Source organism: Pollicipes pollicipes, unplaced genomic scaffold (genome assembly GCF_011947565.3).
Source record: "Pollicipes pollicipes isolate AB1234 unplaced genomic scaffold, Ppol_2.1 Scaffold_7262;HRSCAF=8765_pilon_pilon_pilon, whole genome shotgun sequence".
NCBI lineage: Eukaryota > Metazoa > Arthropoda > Thecostraca > Pollicipedomorpha > Pollicipedidae > Pollicipes > Pollicipes pollicipes.
The window spans coordinates 17,810,998-17,817,377 of NW_023597055.1; positions in this window are offsets into that span (position 1 = coordinate 17,810,998).

A 6,380-nucleotide genomic window follows, 5' to 3' on the forward strand; every position below is an offset into this window, starting at 1 on the left:
TTCAACGTTAATAGGACCTTTTATTTCTTTCCGGGCAAAGGGCCCACTTGAGCAGGACGCTAGGGGCACTTGATGGTTCCCGGTCAAGGATTAAAGGGCCATCTCGTCTCACCGCGGGATGCCTTCCGGCTGTTATTCTGGCGCATGGGTGCAGGAACAAGGGGGAGGGGCGGTGGGGTCGTGGCCCCCTCCCGCACTATTCAAAGTGGGGGGCCAGCAGTGTTAACTGACTCACACTTTTCACATTAACGTTGTGTTAAGCTTACTTTTGCATTAGATTAAGCATTCATGGCGATTTACACATTTCACCAGCCATCTTCCTCCAGATGCGTCATCTTTTCCGTTCGGTCATCAGCCATCGCTTAGTGTCACAGCCTAGAGGCCGACGCCGCGCGGCCCACGGAGACTACAACGCCGGGCGCCGAGCCCGTTGTTGCTACGACTTGCGAGCGCGCATGTTCAAAGCCATATTACATACTTCTTATCGGTAATCAATCCTCACTGAATCTTGAACAGTTTAAGATGAACATGGATTGGCCATGTTGATTCAAATTTGGGACCCCCTCTCATTTACAATCTACGTTCAGGGGGTCGTAAATATTTCTGAAGAACACAGAAAAAAACATGGAACTAGACTCTATATGACAATTATTGGACCACCTGCGGCCCTAATGGATGTTATTACCTCAATGAGGGCTCCTGTGCTGATTCGAGGTCAATTGCGCGAGTCAGAAGGTCTCCCGTGTCAGGGAGGCCTTCTGAACAATGCGATATGATATGTCCTTGTTATGGCCTCCGGATCGACCAGGAGATCCTGCCCCTGTCGCCAGGACCACAGCCAGAAGACACTTCGCGAGGGGACGGAATTGCCCTTCAGCTCTTGACTGGAAATGGTAATGTACCTCCGCTGTTCTACTTAAGGGGTCCCTTGCCCGGAAGGAAATAAGGGGTCCATTATTGTTGAGTGGAGTGGGGGTCTCATTATTGTTGAATAAAGTGGGTCAAGATGAGCTTTAAAAAGCGGCATGGGCATCCTGTGTTTGCCTGAGAACGTTCATGTTAGCAGAATGTATTAGTGAAACAAACAACGTCAAAAGGTTTGAGCATGCCCACCCCCAGCCTTGAGAGCAAGAACATCGATGACCTGGGCTGCAGCTTCCGCCAAACCGAACGGCTTCGGCCACTGTAAGTGCCACCAGACAGTGGGTGCCGTGTTTATCTACCTTCTGAACAGACTAATAATTACGGCAATACGAAAAATAGAGATTCTACCATTACTCTTTCAGTTCAACCACCAGATACCAGCCCCACTTCGCGGTGCTTTATGGGCCAATCCGTTCTTATCATCAGTCTAAAAATCGCACAAGTATGCGCCCAGACTGCCTTTTAAATATAAGATTTGATGTCACGAAGCGTTCAAAGATACCGCTTTCAGGAGGGTCATCATTTTCGTCCACACGTTGGACACAACTCAATGTTAGCTCCTGGGTGGACGCTGCGCAGCCTACGGAGACTGCAACGCCCGGATTTGTTTTTTTTTCTAAGATTTCGGGTGCGCATTCTCAAAATTGCGTCACATAACTTGCATTTGTAATGGGTTAACGTGTTTAAAGGTAATTATTTCAGAAGCGTCATCATTTTCGTCTACCGGTGGGCCAAAATTAAAAGTTAGCCCCCGGGCTAACGCACCGCTGACTATGAAGACTGCATGGTCTGGCATGGAGGTTTTTGTCGTTAAGATTTGCAAGCGCGCGTGTCAAGAAACCACATTAAATACATTGTTATCACTAATCGATTCTGCTTGAGTGTTGAAAATTTTTCCAGACAAGTATAGCTTGGTCATGTTAATACATATTGTTGACCACTCGACCTGCGACCAAATTTTCAATCTTCAAATTTTGATGAAATGCATCGATGTAATTCACCTTCGCGATGTCCTTAATGCCTGTAAAATCCAGATAAGAAATATTGACAAAGCGTCTGAATTCTATCGGTTTAGAAAGTCCTCTACGTTGATTGATGGGAAATGAAATGTCCGTTGGGCCAATTCATGCCCTATGTATGTAACTTCCCGGAGGCTATTTTTCTGCGGTGGTGTGGTGTAAGGGAGGGTAATGCGGAAAAAGGAGCTTTTGCAGGTGTCCAACAAATGCTTCACACATCAATTAATAGCAATGCTGGTCTCAACATATGCAACAAAGCAGCCATGCGATGAGTTCAGCCAGTCATGCGGGAGACAGCCGGGCCAGGGCGGTGGCCGCTGACGATGGACGGGAGCGGGGCCCAGATAAGGAATATATGACAAAAGGACCTTCATTCTGTGTCTTGGTTTTCAAAGGATAATTTCCAGTTTTACGCTTTTAGCATCGTTTTTGGTTGTTTTAAGTTTCCGACATTGTTTCCGCCTCAAATGCTGCGACAAGCCTGATTTTTTTTTTAAAGCAGCTAGCGAAATGAAGGTGCATGCAAAATCTGTCGCACTGTCAGTCATCGATTCACTTCCAAAATTTTCACCAGCCTGTGTTCAGGCCGTATTTTGGCATCTACCATCTGGAGACAGATGCCTCCTCAATGACACAAAATGCCTACCCACCCGTGGACTTTCGCCTCCCCAGGACAGACAATGTTCAATGTTCAAATTAAATAATAATCCAAGGAAGCTGCATGGGTTTATTTTTCGAATGACATATATGAGTCGAATAGGCAAGATTGTGCACCAGTGAGAAACAGCTCTAGATGGATATCTATAATGCATATCTAGCATAGCGGCCATAACATTTCAATAAATAGCGATAACAGCCTCCGTTCCCCCCCCCCCCCCCGTCTCCCGGTCATCAGGCCCGCTTTCCTAAAAAAAGTTCCTGAAGTACGCTTTGAGCTTGACCCCCCCCCCTTATGAAACGCTCTTATGCCTATGAATCCTACCCGTCAGTTTCCATGAATATGAACCTGAATCCTGAGCATTTTCATGGCTTTCAAGTCGGAGCCGTTGGGATCCAGGCCATACAATTGGCTGTTCTCAGGGACGCGGGGACGGGCGGAGAGCGGCAGGGACGAGTGACTCAAACTATGGAAAAGTTTACGATTAGGCCCAACGTTTTGTATGCTAAGAAATCATCTGGGTTAAAAAAGTGACATACAGACTCTACAACAATCTAGTATTTACTATATGGACAAACTTATCATAGCCCAAAGGCGCCGGCTTTACGTCACCTGCGTTCAGGAGTGGGTTGAAGCTTAAGAGCTTAAAAAGTTGAAAAGCTTAAAGAGTCGAAAAAGCTTAAGAAATCAAAAGCCCAACAGCTAGGAAAATCAACGCTCATGATGTGACGGGGGATATATTTGTTATTATTATTTGATATATATATATATATATATATATATATATATATATATATATTAAAGCTCAAACAAAATGATTGATGAGGCCAAGTACCACAGATGGGATCATTCTTGGAACTCGTCCTCGCCTGGAATGTTTCTGTGTTTCTGTGCAACGCTCTGATCAGCTAACTCTCCGGCCTTCGCCGGCCATTATCGGTTCCTGAGAAGGACTGGACGGTGTTACGCTGTCAGCCATGTCCGCGTGACAACACGGATTTGCTCCTTGGAATTGCCGGGATTGGAATCGGGGTCTTCTGATAAGGAGTACAGCGCCCGACCAATGAGTTAACTTGGAAAGTCCTTCCGGCCCCTCCGTCCCGAGCTGCCGTGTTCGAAGTACATCCCAACACACTAGACGAGTACCATAGTCCAAACAATTAGTCATCTGTGTTGCTAATGCTTTGTCTCAATCATCCCATAAAAAAGTCATTAAGAATGCACGAATTCGAATTGAACGCGGTTCATGCCACCTTTTGGCGTAGCTCCAGTTTAATACGTCAACAAAATGTCACGCAACAAAGACATGAAACAGAATCAATTGCTTAAGATGCCGTCCGCATAGTCCCTTTTTTCAGGCATCGCCAATTCATATCATTGCCACATATAATGTACCCGGGCAATAAAGGAGGATTATCATCTGCTGGTACTACGCTCAGGGAACGGGCATCAGCTTTTTGTACTGCGGTCAGAGACTACGCCGATGCATACCAGCTATCTGGCAGGGCGTCGGACATCTCATCAATATGTTTGGTAGACATGTAAGTTCGCGTGACGTTCCGGGTGTACGGTAGAAGCAGCGTCCGCAGCGCCACTACCGGAGACTTTTGGAACTACGCTTTGCTGAACGGTGGGGGGCCTCACGCGAGACAGGTGCTGAATGTTTCACCGACATCTCACTAGTGTGAGGCACATGGATAACATCCATGGTTATTTTCTAACAGTTTATATTTTCTCATAGGACGGTATGCGTCATTTCTGCGCTTAAAACACACTGGCCGCGTCGTTTTTCCATTCGAATGAGCAAAACATTGAAAAGAGCTCGATGCGTTACAGCGGGTATTGCTTAGTGAAGCCGTTGAAATAGCCAAGTTCTGGGCTTGCTCGGATTACTTTAAGAGCAGGATCAGATAAAGCCTCTTCGCGTATTGGCCTTTAGAGCTGGAGCGCGATGTGGTGCAGGGTTGTTCAACCAAATCAGGTTTGTGAACGACACTCGCATTCCGCCGCAGGCGTAAAGGAACACTCAAAAGCGTTGGTGCCTCAGCATATCAGTGTCATCCACTACAATCCAGTTGGCTAAATTTTTTATTAAATTATTCGCATTCAGATGAACTAATTGCGTAAGATTCTTACTTCATCTTCGATATCTTTGGCAACGCATCTGAAACTGGATCCGATCAGATGATATGTTACCAGCCTTTGACCTAACATTATATGTTATCGGAGGATTTATTTACAGTTACAGTTACGTTAGTTACGTTAGGACAGTTACGAAGAGTTACAGTTGGTGTGTAACGGTAAGGTCTTACAGAGGACGTCCAAACAGCTCATATTGGACCATCTGACTCTGCTTGTCAGCGTTTAAGGATCAGTATTGCGCAAGTGCAAGGCTCAGCAGCAATTTCCATTGATTTTTTGTTTAAAAAATTGTGCGAAACATTTGGTTCAGGCGGAGATAAAAAACCATTACTTCGATGGTGCCAAGTCAATGACGAAGTAAACATGGCATATCAGAACGAAGCAATAGGAGTTTCGCTGCCATTTTACGAGCATCGTAAAGATTACATCACATTACATGATCCTGCATGGTCCTTTTTCGTATTTTTCTACATTCAGCCGCGTGCTTTTCATAAGTTTTGTGATGCCGTTCAGTCATAAAGCATGTCCCATCCCATTCGCACCCAGCTGATTTTGGCGTGATGCTTTACCTAGAAAAGATAGTGCACATATGAACTGATGAAATCAGAAACCGTCCAATTCATGGTTCATTTCACACATTAGAGCTCGAAGCAACTTTGCCCTCTAAAAGATTGATTTAGCATGAATCACTTATCTACTTAAAACATATTACCCCGATAACATTTCTGGCTTTTGACAGCTGACCAGTGGCAAGTGGATTGCGTTTGTACAGCACCTTACATGCGGTAAACCTCCGTTAGACAAACTCGCAGATCCCTCACGCGATGAACTCGCAGATCTCTCGCGCGACGAACTCGCAGACTCCTCGCGAGACAACTCACAGATCCCTCCGTGACGAAACTCGCAAATCCGTCACCTGAAAAAGCAAAAACCTCTATTAAACCGGATGAATCGACCGAGTGGCCGGTGTCAGGTAGTCTTAGGGCCGCCAGACAATAGTCTCGTCCCTAGCGACATCTTAGGGATTGCACCCAGGGACGCCGCCAAGGAGAGGCTGTGGAGGTCACGTCCTCCCAGGGCAACGTATTTACACTAGATGCTAAGGGATTTGGCAGGAATTCGGTCCAAATACGTTGAAATTCGGGGAAAGTTGGGCATTTCCACTCTTCCGTCACTCAGGCAAATCCTGGCTATATGCCTCACTGCACTATCCCTAGCAAATTTGAGGTGCTGAGATTATTTAGGGACCCATGACGATAGCTTGGAGCCATGCATACTACTAATGGCAGGTTTGTGTATCTGTGGCTGTGTGTTTTCGCCCCTACATTCGTATTCATGAGGTTCAGAAAAAGGACTTCCAGTTACGCGTGAGAGAGAGAGAGAGAGAGAGAGAGAGAGAGAGAGAGAGAGAGAGAGAGAGAGCGAGAGAGAAGAGAGAGAGAGGAGAGAGAGAGAGAGAGATAGAGAGAGAGAAGAGAGAGAGAGAGAGAGAGAGAGAGAGAGAGAGAGAGAGAGAGATAGAGAGAGAGAGAGAGAGAGAGAGAGAAGAGATAGAGAGAGAGAGAGAGAGAAAGAGAGAGAGAGGAAGAGAGAAGAGAGAGAGAGAGAGAGAGAGAGAGAGAGAGAGAGAGAGAGAA